Consider the following 17,464-nt stretch of genomic DNA (forward strand, 5'->3'; position numbering starts at 1 on the left):
TGATTGTGGATTGTGATCCCAAAATATCTGAGTCAGGTCTCAGTCAAGTAGAAAGCTTATTTCGCTAACGTTAAGGACATGCCCATGACACGGCCTCAGGAGGTCCTGACACCATGGTCCCAAGGTGGTCAGGGTAGAGCTTGCTTTTATATATTTTAGAAAGACATGAGACACCAATCAATATGTGTAAGATGTATAGTCATTTGGTTCAGTGAGGTGGAACAACTAGAAGTAGGAAGGTTGGTGGGGGGTGGTGTGGTTCTAGGTCAGAAGTAGATAAAACAAAAGTTGCATTCTTTTGAATTTTTTGATCAGCCTTCCACTGAATACAATTTAGTCTGGTTCAGTGAATTTGCATTTTTGCGTAGACAGTAGGGCAGTGGAATGGTGTGATCTTGGCCCACCACACCCGCCTCCTCCCTGGTTTAAGCAATTGTCTTGCCGCATCCTCCCCAGTAGCTGGGATTACAGGCATGCACCACCAAGCCTGGGTAATTTTTGTATTTTTAGTAGAGATGGAGTTTCTCCATGTTTGTCAGGCCGCTCTCGAGCTCCCGACCTCAGGTGATCCGCCTGCTTTGCCTCTCAAAGTGTTGGGATTACAGGTGTGAGCCACCGTGCCTTGTTAGGAAGCTTATTTGATTCTGATATGGTCAACTGTATTTCAGGTATAACTTGTTTTCTTTGGAGCGTTAAATACTGCATTGTTATTTTATTACAGAAATAAAACACAGATCCTTTTTTATAATATTCATTGCTAGTGATATTAACAAGTACATGTAGATACATTCCAGAACCCAGGCTAGTAGTAATTCTTAGTGTTCCTCTAAAGATAAATTACTTTTTCTCACAAGACACAGTGACACCTGGAGTCATACTGATTGTCCTGCCACTTTTGTTTCTCTAGTTTCATCAGTTTAACTCTGTAAGTTGAATACACACGTTGACAACCATTCTGTTAGATAGCTCCATTTTTGTTTTAGAGCCAGATGTTTCTTATTACAGCATATATTCCCATTCACTCTGGAATGTCCAAACGCAGTTCCTAGAAGAATCATGTTTCCAACTCGCCGAATATAAACATAGATGCAACTCCCAAGGGTGAACAAACACACAACAGAGCAGTTTGAAACATATGTTTCTTCTCTGTTTTAGTCGTAGTATTACTGCTATTTCTTATATGCCAGCATTTGGCTGGAAATGTCTGTTTTTAGATTCTCCACAGAAAGGGTATCTGAACTGCTGCATACACACATCAGTTTAACTCTGCTAGTTGAATGCACACATTGACAGCCATTCTGTTAGTTAGCTCAGTTTTCATTTTAGAGCCAGCTATTTCTCATTACAGCATATATTCCCATTAATTCTGGAATGTCCAAATGCAGCTCCTAGAATAAATGTTTTTCTAACTCGCTGAATCTAAACATAGATGCAACACCCTAAGGTGAACCAACACAGACCAGAGAAATTTGAACAATACATTTCTTCTGAGTTTTAGACAGAGTCTTACTGTTAATACTTATATGCCAAATTTGGCTGGAAATATCTGTTTTTAGATTCTTCACAGAAAGGGTTTCTGAACTGCTGCACACACACATCAGTTTAACTCTCTAAGTTGAATGCACACATTGAAAACCATTCTGTTAGATAGCTCCATTTTCATTTTAATGCCAGATATTTCTCATTACAGCACATACTCCCATTCACTCTTAAATGTTAAAACGCAGTTCCTAGAATAGTCTTTTTTCTAACCAGCTGAATCTACACTTAGATGCAACATTTTAATTAATTAATTTATTTTTATTGCATTTTATATTTTGGGGTACATGTGAAAAACATGAAAGATTGTTGCATAGGTATACACATGGCTGTGTGATTTGCTGCCTTCCTCCCCTTCACCTATATCTGACATCTCTCTGCATGCTGTCTCTCCCGACCTCCCCACACCTCCGTCCCTCCCCCATTTTCCCCCAACAGACCCCAGTATGTAGTGCTCCCCTCCCTGTGTCCATGTGTTCTCATTATTCAACACCCGCCTATGAGTGAGAATATGCAGTATTTGATTTTCAGCTCTTGTGTCAGTTTGCTGAGAATGATGGTTTCCAGGTTCATCCATGTCCCTACAAAGGACATGAACTCATCGTTTTTGATGGCTGCATAATATTCCATGGTGTATATGTACTGCATTTTCCATGTCCAGTCTATCATCAGTGGGCATTTGGGTTGCTTCCAGGTCTTTGCTATTGTAAACAGTGCTGCTATGAACATTCAGGTGCATGTGTCCTTATAGTAGAACTATTTATAATCCTTCAGATATATATCCAGTAATGGGATTGCTGGGTCAAATGGAATTTCTATTTCTATGTCCTTAAGGAATCACCATACTATCTTCCACAATGGTTGAACTAATTTACACTCCCACCAACAGTGTAGAAGGTTTCCTATTTCTCTACATCCTCTCCAGCATCTGTTGTCTCCAGATTTTTTAATGACCGCCATTCAAACTGGCATGAGATAGTATCTCAATGTAGTTTTGATTTGCATTTCTCTAATGAGCAGTGGTGATGAGCATTTTATCATATTTTTGTTGGTCTCCTGTGTGTCTTCTTTTGTAAAGTGTCTGTTCATATCCTTCACCCACTTTTGAATGAGCTTGCTTTTTTTTTTTTTCTTGTAGATCTGTTTTAGTTCTTTGTAAATTCTGGATATCAGCCCCTTATCAGATGGGTAGACTGCAAAAATTTTTTCCCATTCTGTTGGTTGCTGATTCACTCTAATGATGGTTTCTTTTGCTGTGCAGAAGCTGAAGAGTTTGATTAGGTCCCATTTGTCTATTTTGGCTTTTGTCGCCTTTGTGTTTTGGTCATGAAGTCCTTGCCTATGCCTATGTCCTGAATGGTTTTGCCTAGATTTTCTTTTAGGGTTTTTATGGTGTTAGGTCTTATGTTTAAGCTTTCATACATCTGGAGTTAATTTTAGTGTAAGTTGTCAGGAAGGGGTCCAGTTTCTGCTTTCTGCACATGGCTAGTCAAAAATCGGATGGTTGTAGATATTTTGTATTTCCTCTGAGGTCTCTGTTCTGTTCCATTGGTCTACATCTCTGTTTTGGTACCAGTACCATGCAGTTTTGATTACTGTAGCCTTGTAGTATAGTTTGAAGTCCAGTAGTGTGATGCCTCCTGCTTTGTTCTTTTTTGCTTAGAATTGACTGGGCTATGCGGGCTCTCTTTTGGTTCCATATGAAGTTGAAGGTGTTTTTTTCCAGTTCTGTGAAGAAGGTCATTGGTAGCTTGATGGGAATAGCATTGAATCTGTAAATTACTTTGGGCAGTATGGCCATTTTCACAATAATGTTTCTTCCTAGCCATGAACATGGACTGTTTCTCCATCTGTTTGTGTCCTCTCTTATTTCATTGAGCAGTGGCTTGTAGCTCTCCTTGAAGAGGTCCTTTACATTCCTTGTTAGTTGTATTCCTAGGTATTTTATTCTCTTTGTAGCAGTTGTGAATGGCAGTTCCTTCTTGATTTGGCTCTCTTTAAGTCTGTTATTGGTGTATAGGAATGCTAACGAGAATGGACAACATAGAGAGGAATATAAGTGAATTGATGGAGCTTATAAACTTAGATGCAACTTTTTAAGGTGAATGAACACACAGCAGAACAGTTTGAAAGATACGTTTCTTCTGTGTTTTAGGTGCTCTCTTACTGCTAATTATTATATGCCTGGATTTGGCTAAAAATATCTGTTTTTAGATTCTCCAAAGAAAGGGTTTCTGAACTGCTGCATACACACTTCATATTTCTGATTACATCATACACTTCCATTTACTCTGGAATGTCCAAACGCAGCTCCTAGAATAAACGTGTTTCTGACTTGCTGAATCTAAAGATAGATGCAACTTCCTAAGGTGAATGAGCAGAAAGTAGAGCAGTTTGAAAGATAGGTTTCTTTTGTGTTTTACATGCAGTCTTACCACTAATTCTCATATGCCTGGATTTGACTGGAAATATCTGTTTATAGATTCTCCAAGGAAGGGTTTCTGAACTGCTGCATACACACATCAGTGTATCTCTGTAAGGTGAATGCACACATTGACAACCATTCTGCTAGATAGCTCCCTTTTTATTTTAGGGTCAGATATTTTTCATTACAGCATATACTTTCACTCTGGAATGTCCAAATGCAGCTCCTAGAAGAAACGTGTTTCTAACTTGCTGAAACTAAAAATGGATGAAACTTTCTAAAGAGAACAAACACAGCAGAGCAGTATGAATGATATGTTTCTTCTGTGTTTAATATGCAGTCTTATTGCTAAATATCATATGTATGGATTTGGCTGAAAATATGTTTTTAGATTCTCCAATGAAAGGGTTTCTGAAGTGCTGCATAAACACATCAGTGTAACTCTGTAAGGTGAATGCACACATGGACAGCCATTCTGCAAGATAGCTCCATTTTAGTTTTAGAGCCAGATATTTCCCATTACAACATATACGCCTTCTCACCCTGGAATGCCCAAACGCAGCACATAGAAGAAACATGTTTCTTACTAGCTGAATCTAAATATAGATACAACTCTCTAAGGTGAACGAACACACAGTAGAGCTGTTTGAAAGATACATTTCTTCCATGTTTTAGACGCTGTCATACCGATAATTCTCATATGCCTGGATTTGGCTGGAAATATCTGTTTTTAGATTCCAAAGAAAGGGTTTCTGAACTGCTGCATACACACATCAGTGTAACTCTGTAAGATGAAAGCACACATTGACAACCACTCTGCTGGATAGCTTGGTTTTTGTTTTAGAGCCAGATATTTCCCATTACAGCCTATACTCCCATTCACGCTGGAATGTCAAAATGCAGTTCCTCCAAGAAACGTGTTTCTTCCTCACTGAATCTAAAGATAGATGGAACTCCCTAAGATGAATGAGCACACAGCAGAGCATTTTGAAAGATACGTTTCTTCTGTGATTTAGATGTAGTCTTACTGCTAATTCTCTTATGCCTGGATTTGGCTATAAATATTTGTTTTTACATTCTCAAAAGAAAGGGTTTCTGAGCTGCTGCATATATACATCAGTGTAACTCTGTAAGGTGAATTCACACATTGACACCCATTCTGCTAGATAAGCTCCATTTTAGTTTTAGAGCCAGATATTTCCCATTACAGCATATACTCCCATTCACTCTGGAATGTACAAATGCAGCTTTTAGAAGAAACGTGCTGCTAACTCGTTGAATATAAAGATAGATGCAACTCACTAAGGTGAACGAACACAGCAGAGCAGCTTGAAAGATACGTATCTTCTGTGTTTTACACACTGTCTTACCGCTAATTCTCATATGCCGAGATTTGGCTGGAAATATCTACTTTTACATTCTCCAAAGAAAGGGTTTCTGAACTGCTGCATGCACACATCAGTGTAACTCTGTAAGGTGAATGCACACATTGACAACCGTTCTACCAGATAGCTCCGGTTTTGTTTTAGAGGCAGATATTTCTCATTGCAGGATATAATCCCATTCACTCTGGAATGTCCAAACGGAGCTCCTAGAAGAAATGTGTTTCTAACTCACTGAATCTAAAGATGCATGCAACTCCCTAAGCTGAAGGAACACACAGTAGAGCAGTTTGAAAGATAGGTTTCTTCTGAGTTTTAGACACAGTCTTACTGCCAATTTTCATAGGTTGGGATTTGGATGGAAATAACAGTTTTTAGATACTTCACGTAAAGGTTTGCTGAACTGCTGAATGCACATATCAGTGTAACTCTGTAAGGTAAATGCCCACATTGACGACCATTCTGCTAAACAGCTCTGTTTTAGTGTTAGAGCCACTTATTTTTAATTACAAGATATACTTACATTCACCGTGGAATGCCCAAATGCAGCTCTAGAATTCATACATTCTAGGATTCTAGAATTCAGACATTCTAAAATTGTGTAATTCAGACCTGTTGAAGATTCCAGAATTCATACATCCTATGATCCTAGAATTCAGACATTCTAATATTCTAGAATTCAAACATGGTGGTATTCTAGAATTTTAACTTTCTACAATTCTAGAACTCACACATTTTAAGATTCTAGATTTCAGGCCGGGCGCGGTGGCTCAAGCCTGTAATCCCAGCACTTTCGGAGGCCGAGGCGGGTGGATCACAAGGTCGAGAGATCGAGACCATCCTGGTCAACATGGTGAAACCCCGTCTCTACTAAAAATACAAAAAATTAGCTGGGCATGGTGGCACATGCCTGTAATCCCAGCTACTCAGGAGGCTGAGGCAGGAGAATTGCCTGAACCCGGGAGGCGGAGGTTGCGGTGAGCCGAGATCGTGCCATTGCACTCCAGCCTGAGTAACAAGAGTGAAACTCCGTCTCAAAAAAAAAAAAAAGATTCTAGATTTCAAACATTTTATGATTCTACAATTCTAGAATTTAGACATCATGAGATTCTAGAATTCAAACATTTTATGATTCTAGAATTCAAACATTATAAATTCTAGAATGCAGACAATTTATTATTCCAGAATTCATACATTCAAAGATTCTAGAATTCAGACCTATTTAAAATTCTTGAATTCATACATTTTAGAATTGTAGAATCCATTCATTCTAGGATTCTAGAAATCACACCTTTTTAGGATTCTAGAATTCACACATTCTAGGATTCTAAAATTCATACATTCTAGAATTCTAGAATTCAAACTTTTTTAGGATTCTAGAAATCATTCTTTCTAAAATTTTATAATTCAGACTTTTATGGATTCTAGAATTCATATATTCTAAGATTATGGTATTTAGACATTTTTAAGATTCTAGAATTCATACACACTAGAATTCTAGAATTCATACATTCTAGAATTCTAGAAATCAGACATTTTATGGTTCTAGAATTCAGACACACTACAATTCTAGAATTCTGACATGCTTGGATTCTAGAAATCAGAGTTTCTACAATTCTAAAATTCACACATTTTAGGATTCTAAAATTCAGACAGTTTATGATTCTACAATTCTAAAATTTAGACATCCTGATAGTTTAGAATTCATTCATTTTATGATACTAGAATTCATACATTCTAGGATTCTAGAATTCATACATTTAAAAATTCTAGAATTCAGACCTTTTAAGGATTCTAGAATTCATACATTATGAGTCTATAATTCTGACATTCTATGATTCTAGAGTTCATACACTCTAAAATCATAGAATTTAGACCTGTTTAAGATTCTAGAACTCATACATTCTATGATTCTAGAATTCAGATATTTAAAAATTCTGGAATTCAGACATCATTGGATTCTAGAAGTTTACCTTTTTACACTTCTAGAACTCACATGTTCTAGGATTCTAGAATTCAGAAATTTTATGATTCTACAATTCTGGATTTTGACGCCCTTAGATTCTAGAATTAAAATATTTAATGAATATAGAATAAAAACATTTTATGATTCTAAAATTCAGACATTTTATGATTCTAGAATTCAGATATTTTATGATTCTAGAATTCATACATTCGAAGATTCTAGAATTCAGATCTATTTAGGATTCTAGAATTCCTTGAAGATTCTACAATTCAGATCTATCTAGGATTCTAGAATTCATACATTTTAGCATTCTGGAATTCATACATCCTAAAATTCTAAAATTCATACATTCCAGAATTCTAGAATACACACCTTATTAACATTATAGAATACATTCTCTCTAGGATTCTAGCATTCAGACCTTTTAAAAATTCTAGAATTCATAGATTCTAAGATTCTAGAATTTAGACATATTTAAGATTCTATAATTCGTACATTGTAAAATTCTATAATTTCAAATCTTGTTAGGATGCTAGAATTTATACATTATAGGATACTAGAATTCACACATTCTATGATTCTATAATTCAGACATTTTTTGTTTTTAGAATCCAGACATTCTAAAATTCTAGAATTCAGACATCGTTGCATTCTAGAATTGAGACATTCTACAACACACATTTTAAGAGTCTTGTATTCAGATATTCTATGATTCCCACATTCGGACATCTTATGAGTCTAGAATTCATACATTCTAGGATTCTAGAATTCACACTATTTTAAGATTCTAGAATTTATACATTCTAGGAATCTATAATTCAGATATTCAATAATTCCAGAGTACATATATTCTAAAATCGTAGAATTTAAACCTGTTTATGATTCTAGAATGCATATATTCCAAGATTCTAGAATTCACACATACTAATATACGAGAATTCAGACATCATTGGATTCAAGAATTTTAACTTACTACAATTCTAGAACTGACACATTTTAAGATTCTAGATTTCAGACATTTTATGCTTCTAAAATTCTAGAATTTAGACATATGTGGATTCTAGAATTCTAACATTTTATGAATCTAGAATTCATACATTTTAGGATTCTAGAACTCAGACGTTTTATGATTCTTGAATTGATACATTCTAGAATTCTAAATTGAGACCTTTTTAGTATTCAAGAATTCATACATTGTAAGAATCTAGAATTCATATATTTCAGGATTTTGAAAGTCATACATTGTAGGATTCTAGAATTCATACATTCGAAGATTCCAGAATTCAGAACTTTTTAGGGTTCTAGAATTCGTACATTCTAGGAATCTATTATTCATATATTTTAGTATTCTGGAAATCATATATTCTATGATTCTAGAATTCATATATTTTAGGATTCTGGAATTTAGAAGTTTTGAAAACACTAGAAATCATGCATTTAGGATTCTAGAATTCAGACATTCTATGATTCTGGAATTTAGAACTCTTTAAGGGTCTAGAACTCATACAATCCAGGTTTCTGAAAATCAAAGATTCTAGGATTCTAGATTTCATATATTTTATGGTTCTAGAATTCAGACCTACTACAATTCTAGAATTCCGACATGCTTGAATACTGGAATTCAGATTTTCTACCATTCTAGAATTCTCACGTTTTAGGATTCTAAAATACAGACATTTTATGATTCCACAATTCTAGAATTTGGATATTTTCAGATACTAGATATCAGACATTTTAGAATCCTAGAAATTCATACATTCTAGCTTTCTAGAATTCAGACCTATTTAAGATTCTAGAATTCATACATTTTAAGATTCTAAAATGCAGACATTCTATGATTCTAGCAGCCAGACATTTTATGATGTACAATTCATATATTTTAGGATACTGGAATTTAAACATTTTGAAAATTCTAGAATTCATACATTAAATATTTTAGGTTTCAGACATTCTATGATTCTAAAATACAGACATTTTATGGTGCTAAAATTCAGACATTCTAAAAATGTAGAATTCAGACAAAATTGGACTCCAGACTTCAACCTTTCTAAAATTCAAGAAATCACACACTTTAGTATTCTAGAATTTAAGCATTTTATGACTCTAATAATCTAGAATTTGGATATTTTCATGTTCTATAATTCAGATATTTTATACCACAATTGCTACATTCTCCTATTTTAGAATTGAGAGCGATTTTAGACTCTAAAATTTATACTTTTTAAAATCCTAGAATTCAGACATTCTATGATACTAAAATTCAGGTATTTTATGATCCTAGTATTCATACATTCTAGAATTCTGGAATGCAGACTTTTTAGGATTCTAGAATTCAAAAATTCAAAGATTCTAGAATTCAGATATATTTAGGATTCTAGAATTAATACATTCAAAAATTATATAATTCAGACCTATTTAGGATTCTAGAATTCAAACATTTTAGCATTCTGGAATACATACATTCTAAAATTATAAAATTCATACATTCTAAAATTCTAGAATACACGCCTTTTTAACATCATAGAATCCATGTTTCTAGGATTCTAAAATTCAGACATTTTTAAAATGGTAGAATTCATACATTCTAGGATTCTAGGATTTAGACATATTTAAGATTCTAGAATACATACACTACAAAATTCTAGAATTCAGATCTTATAAGGGTTCTAGAATTTATACATTAGAGGACACTAGAATTCACACATTCTATGATTCTAGAATTCAGATATTTTATGTTTCTAGAATTCATATATTCTAAAATTCTAGAATTCAGATACTGTTGGATTCTAGAATTGACACATTGTACAACACACATTTTAGGAGTCTTGCATTCAGACATTCCATGATTCCCACATTCAGACATCTTAGGATTCTAGAATTCCTACATTCTAGGATTCTAGAATTCGCACTATTTGAAGATTCTAGAATTCATGCATTCTAGGCATCTACAATTCAGACATGTTATGATTCTAGGATTTTGACATTTTAACATTGTTGAATTCAGACCCGTTTCAGATTCTAGAATGCATACATTCCAAGATTCTAGAATTCACACATGCTAAAAGTCTAGAATTCAGACATCATTGGATTCTGGAAACTTAACATTCTACAATTCTAGAACTCACGCATTTTCAGATTCTCGAATTCAGACGTGTTACAAATTTAGACATCTGGAGCTTCTAGAATTCTCACATTTTTTGATTCTAGAATTCAGACATTTTAGGATTCTAGAATCCATGCATTTGAAGACTCTAGAATTTGGATCCTTTCAGGATTCCAGAATTCATACATTCTAGGCACCTAGAATTCATACTTTTTAGGATTCTGGAAATCATAGATTCTAGGATTCTAGAATTCGTACATTCTAGAATTCCAGAATTCAGACCTTTAGAGGATTCTGGAATTCATTCATTCTAGGATTCTAGAATTCAGACTTTTCTAGTATTCGAGAATTCATGCGTTCTAAGATTCTAGAATTGAGACCTTTTTCAGATTCTAGAATTCATACACCCTAGGATTCTAGAATTCATTCATTTTAGGATTCTAGAACTCAGACATTTTACGGTTCTAGAATTCAGACATACTACCATTCTACAGTTCCGACATGCGTGTATTCTAGAATTCAGCCTTTCTTCAATGGTAGAATTTGCACATTTTAGAATCTGTAAATTTTGACATTTTACGATTCCACAATTCTAGAATTCCGACATCGTCAGGTGCTAGAATTCCGACCTTGTATCATTCTAGAATTCATACATTCTAAACTTCTAGAATTCAAACATTTTTAAGATTCTAGATTTCGTACGTTTCAGGGTTCTTGAATTCAGACATTGTATGACTCTACCATTCCGACACCGTATGATTTTGGAATTCATCCATTCTAGGATTCTAGAAATCAGACCTTTCCAGGATTCTGGAATTCCTACATTCTGGGTTTTGAGAATTCAGACATTCTATGACTCTAGAGTTCACACATTCTGAAATCGTAGAATTCAGACTTGTTTAAAATTCTAGAATTCATACATCCTACGATTCTAAAATTCAGACCTTCTAAAAGTTCTAAAATTCAGAAGTCACGGGATTCTAGAATTCTACCTTTCTACAATTCTGTAGCCCACACGTTCTGGGATCCTAGAATTCGGATGTTTTATGACTCTGCCATTCTGGAATTTGGACATCCTTAGATTCTAGAATTGAAACATTTTTTGATTCTAGAATTCATACCTTTTTTCGGATTCTAGAACTGAGGCATTTTATGGTTCTGTAATTCCTACATTCCGGGATTCTAGAATACAGACTTTTTAGGATTCGGAAACTTATACATTCTAGGATTCTAGAATTTAGACGTTTTTAAGATGCTGGAATTCCGACTTTTTTAGGATTCTAGAATTTGTGCATTATAGGATTCCAGAATTCACACATTCTAGGATTCTAGAATTCAGACATTTCCTGATGCTAGAATTCAGTCATTCTAAAATTCTAGATTTCAGACATCATCGTTGGATTCTAAAATTAAGACTTTCCACAATTCTAGAACTAACATTTTTAGGGTTTTAGAATTTAGATATTTGGTCATTGTAGAATTCTAGGATACGGACCTCCTCATGTTCTAGAATTCAGACATTTTATGATTTTAGGATTCATACAGTTTGGGACTATAGAATTCAGGCCTTTTGAAGATTCTAGATTTCATAACTTTCAGGATTCTAGTATTCAGACCTTCTATCATTCTTGCATTCATAGACCTTATGATTCTAAAGTTCATCTGTTCTAGGATTCTGGAATTCATACTATATAATAATTCCCGAATTCAAACATTCTAGTATTCTAGCATTTAGACATTTTGTGATTCTAGTATTCAGACATTCTAGAACTCTAGAATTCAGATATTGTTGGAGTCCGGATTTCAGACTTTCTACAGTTCTAGAACTCAGACACCTTTGGATTCCAGAGATTCATACATTCCAGGATTCTAAAGTTCAATCCTGTCTTAGGATTCTAGAATGCATACCTTCTAGGATTCTAGAATTCATATATGTTAGGGTTCTAGAATTCATACATTCTAGGATTCTGGAATTCTGACCTTTATAGGATTCTAGAATTCACACATGCTAGGATTCTAGAATTCGGACCTTTTTAGGATTCTAGAACGAATACATTCTAAGATTCCGGAATTTAGACCAGTTTAAGATTCTAGAATTCATACAATCTCAAATTCTAGAATTCACACATTCTAGGATTCTAAAATTCAGACTTTTCATGGTTCTAGGATTCAGACATACCTCAATTCTACAATTCCCTCATGCTTGGATTCCAGAATTCAGACTTTCTCCATTTCTACAGTTCACGCAGTTTCAAATTCTAAAATTCAGATATTTTATGATTCTAGAATTCACACATTCTAGGATTCTAGAATTCAGACCTATGTAGGATTCCAGAATTCAGACTTTTTATCATTCTAGAACGCATGCATTCAAAGATTCTAGAATTCAGATCGATTTAGGATTCTAGAATTCATACATCCTAAGATTCTAGAATTCAGACCTATTTAGGATTCTAGAATTCATACGTTTGGGCATTCTGGAATCCATACATTCTGAAATTCCAAATTTCATGCATTCTACAATTCTAGAAAACACACCTTTGTCACACTGTGGAATCCATTCTTTTGAGGATTCTAAAATTCAGGCATTCTTAAAATTCTTGATTTCATACATTCTAGGATTCTAGGATTTGGACACAGTTAAGATTCTAGAATTCATACATTTAAGTGCTGAAGCACTTAAAGCGGGGACTGTTTTAGCTGTGTATTTTGAAAAAGTTGTGTGCTCTTCAAAGAGAAAGCTACTTTTGCTGTGACTTTGGGTTCGAGGGGAAATGGGAGTCCTTTTCAGTCAGCAGGGACGACACCTGAGTCCTTTGCAGTCCTCCTGTCTGCCTCTGAGGGTGAAATGAGAGTGGTCGCTGTCATCATGAGCCATGTCTGAAAGAATTATTCACATTTCCTATGAGAATAGATGGGTGAAATAGCGAAAGGTGTGTCTTCCTTTGGAGCATGGACGGGTTCTAAGCCCACCTCATACCACTAAGTATGTGGCTGAACACTAACAGTTTCGTGTGAGGCCTGTGTTTGTGTGTTTTTTGTGTCACTGTGTGTGTGTGTGTTTCTGTCTCCATTCCTGAGCAGCAAATCTTTTTTCCTCTTTTAGCATGTTACTCAGAACCGTGGATGAAGCCCAGCACTCCTGAAAACACCTTGATGATGAGTGAGAGGGTGGTGATTGAAACCAGCTCATTTCCCATTGACCACTGAGGCCACATCTCTCAGGTGAGAAGCAAAGTGAGAATTTGAACCAGGCACATTCTCCTTAGAGACAAGGGGCCAAAGACAGGTCCGATGGAATCTAACATCTTTTCATGTTGACATCAATCCAGTCAGGCTCTCGTTAAGCCATTGAAGTGTTACATTGGGCCTGGGGGAGGCGGTGCACCCTGTGGAATTACAGGTCTGAAGATTTGGATTTGATTTCCAGCCCTCTGCAAGTCAGTCTGCCAGACACTTTCAAGTGACAAGCCTTAGGCGAGTCCCTTTCTGTCTCTGTTTCCCGATTCCTTCACAGGGATTTATGTGGGCCTAAAGGCCCACTGGGAAAAGATCCCTCTTCCAGCTCAGTGCCTGCTTTCTTGATTTGACTTGTCAATCTGGACTTGAATACACCTTTGGTTTTGGATTTACTCTATTACCTCTCCTAGAAATTAACACACAAAATTGACAGTTGATTGACAAGATGAGAAGCAGTTTTCCAGAATTCAAATAGAACTTAATCCATTCTTACTAAAAGAATGCTCAACTCAAGGGGACACAGATCACTCGTTTTGACTTCATGCGCTATGGCACGTAGAGACAACTTTTTGAAAATACACAGCTAAAACTGTCCGTGCCTTGAATGCTAAACAAGTTTTTCAGAATACACAGCTAGACAAGTTTTTCAGAAACACAGCTAAGTGCTGAAGCACTTAAAGCGGGGACCGTTTTAGCTGTGTGTTTCAAAAAAGTTGTGTGCTCTTCAAAGAGAAAGCTACTTTTGCTGTGACTTTGGGTTCAAGGGGAAATGGGAGTCCTTTTCAGTCAGCAGGGACGACACCTGAGTCCTTTGCAGTTTAGGGTCGGTGTTGGGGTTTTGGGGTTGGGGTCAAGTGTCAAGGGTCAGGGCTAAAGAGTAGGATGAGGGATTGGGGTGGTGTTAGTGTTTAGGGTTAGAGGTTAAGGGGGTGAGGGTGAGGATAATAAGCAGATTACTAAAAGCAATTCTGCTTCACTTCAATAACAACCTTCTCCAACTCATTTTGTCTCGACAAACTTATTTTTCCAAGAATTCCAGGCTTCTTAAAGCACCCAGGGACTTTTCACAGCTTAAATCTGTGAAATTCTGTCTTCTTCTGCCATATGCATAGTTCAAACATACAAGGAGAGGCAAAGCCAGACGCCTTCCTGAAGGGACCCGAGAAATTTTTCCTTTCTCTCTCTCTGGAACGAAATGAATTCTCTGGACCATCCGTGCTAACCTTCAAAAGCCAAACCCGGGCTCAGCGCGGTGGCTCAAGCCTGTAATCCCAGCACTTTGGGAGGCCAAGTTGGGTGGATCACGAGGTCAAGAGATCGAGACCATCCTGGTCAACATGGCGAAACCCCGTCTCTACTAAAAATACAAAAGATTAGCTGGGCATGGTGGTGCATGCCTGTAGTCCCAGCTACTAGGGAGGCGGAGGCAGAATTCTTGAACCCAGGAGGGGGAGGTTGCGGTGAGCCGAGATCGTGCCATTGCACTCCAGCCTGGGTAACAAGGGTGAAACTCCGTCTCAAAAAAAAAAAAAAAAAAAAAAAAAAAGCCAAACCCATTTGTGAGATCTCCTTTAAAACTACTGTAGACCCAAGTGTTTATATTTATATGACATTAATTTAGTATTTATATTAATATAAGGGAGAACACTTAAATCTGTCTATGCCACATGTGCCTCTGGCTCATTGCCCAGTTAATTGTCACTTCAGGCTAAACTTTGGTTTCTGTCTCTAATTTTTGTCCGAAAGAATATAACTGATCTCAAAACATCTGCTATTATTTTAGGGACTTGTGCTGCCATCTCCATTCCTCCCTCTTTTCTTGTAGTCTATGTGGAAGTTCTTTAATGTGAACATTTTGACCACCTTCACGCTCCCATGTCCACTGTGAGCACATTCAGACTTACCCAGCCAAGGCTGTCATCTTAGGCCAGGGATTTTTTAGGGATCTTTATTTTGCTGTGATACGGTTGGCACTCCTTTGACTCATTGTATTAGCCTAGAGGTCTTTTCATTTTAGGAGCCCAAGAGGGCAGAAAAAGAAGCAAGTGAGCAATTAAACCTTCTGAGTTGCAAGAGAGTCCCATTGTGTTAAGCAACATTGCAGAACATCGTATGTAATAATCTAGCAGATGAGCCACGTGGCTGCTGAGCACACATGCCCACTTGCTGCTGTGAGCTCAGACTCCCTCATCATTAGTCTTTTCTATCTCTGGAGGGAATTATAAGGGCCACTTACTAACCTGTAAGTCAGAGAGAGTTAAAGGTGTTTCCCCAAAACACTGAGGACAGAATGAAAGGTGAGGAGTGTTAGCCACAGCTCAGACGTGCAGGAAAATCTCTCAGTGTGGGTTGTTGGAGAAATGCAGGTCTTTTTTCTTTTGGAAGTCTCCCTAGAATGGGGTCAAGGACTCTGCCCATTCTAGGATGAATAATTGGTATATTAGACACCCTCGGATATTTATCCCAAGCCTTCATTTAGGGATCTTCATGAGTTTGTTCAGCCATCACAGTCTCAAATGCCAAGTAGGACATTGGAATCTCTCCACAGTCCAAACTGGCACTGTCTTTTAACGTTGAGTCTCTCATTATTCTCACCTGACATACCTTATGTATCCCACACTCATGCTAATAACACATCGTGCTCACTGTTACCTTCGCAACAAGGCTTGAACTTTACTTAGCCTGGAGGATTGCACTTCACATGTCCAGACCCAGTTCTGACTCATTCTTCAGCCCTGCATCAGTCAGTGCGGGCTAGGTTAAACCACGGTGACAAAAACTTCAGTGGCTCAAAAATCTTCTTCCTCATTTATTTGCATCTCATCATGGGTCAGGTGAGTGGTCGCTCTGTGCTGTGTCGTCCTAACACAGGAATCGAGGCTGAAGGAGGTACCATCAGTAAGATCCCCATTGCTCTAGAAAAGACAAAAAGCATGCTGGATAGAGCTGTTTCTTGGAGATTTCTCCTGAAGAAGTCACAGATTATGTCTTCTAAGCTCCAATGGCAAAAAAAAAAAAAAAAAAGTCATGTGGCCATGCAAACATTTAAGTAGATGGGATGGAACAGTCAGAATGCGTTGATAAAAAATGAACTGAAAATATGTGGAGAACAGTGCCAATGACTATCGTGAATGCCAGCATGCCAGCATGCATTCCTGACAACCCAGTGCTGTTACCCTTCACACTTCTTCTGTCTTGCAAAGTGTTAGAACTTCTTATCTGAAGCCATACCAGTCAGAGGGACTGCAGAATACATAATGACATCTCCTTTAGGATGTCCTTAGAGAATTCAAGGAAAAGAAGTTAAATAATCAAAAAGTGCTTTTGGGTACAGCTGTTTGGCACTAGAGGGTAAGATTAGAGAGAGATTGTAGTGATAATAATAGGGTTAGAATTGGGGTCTGGGTCTGGGTCAGGGTCAGGGCTGGAAGAATGGTTAGAGGTGGGGTCACGGTCAGGGTCAAGATAAAAGTCAGGGTCAAAGTTAGGGTCAGAATTATAGACCAGGGTATGGATCAGGGTTTAGGGTCAGGGTCAAAGTCTAGGGATGAGGTTAGGATTAGAAGCAGAGCTTTGTTCTCCTCAGGACCCACCAGAGGGGAGGCCATGGCTTTGGAGCACCTGGTAGCATGTCCACAGTGAAGACCAAAGTTTTGTTCTCCTCAAGTCTGGCCTGGGGAGATGTGGCTGCAGGCCACGTGAGGAAGGTGAGGCAAAAGCTTCCTGTCTGCTCCCCGTGTGCAGAGGAAGGAACTCTGACACTGGCTTTACTTCCACACATTATATTCTACAAATCTTGTTTTCAGAAG

At 36.9% G+C, this 17,464-nt stretch overlaps 1 protein-coding gene across 3 annotated transcripts in view; it reads left to right on the forward strand.

Moving 5' to 3' along the window:
- Nucleotides 1-17,464, forward strand: part of LOC141584808 (phospholipid phosphatase 2-like) — a 122,476-nt gene that overhangs the window by 38,757 nt on the left and 66,255 nt on the right. For all 3 annotated transcript variants that reach the window (XM_074400440.1, XM_074400439.1, XM_074400438.1), the window contains exon 2: nt 13,522-13,640. The gene's annotated coding sequence lies outside the window, so the exon portion shown is untranslated. The remainder of the gene's footprint in view (nt 1-13,521; nt 13,641-17,464) is intronic.

This window comes from Saimiri boliviensis, chromosome 6 (assembly GCF_048565385.1).
Source record: "Saimiri boliviensis isolate mSaiBol1 chromosome 6, mSaiBol1.pri, whole genome shotgun sequence".
NCBI classification, from domain to species: domain Eukaryota; kingdom Metazoa; phylum Chordata; class Mammalia; order Primates; family Cebidae; genus Saimiri; species Saimiri boliviensis.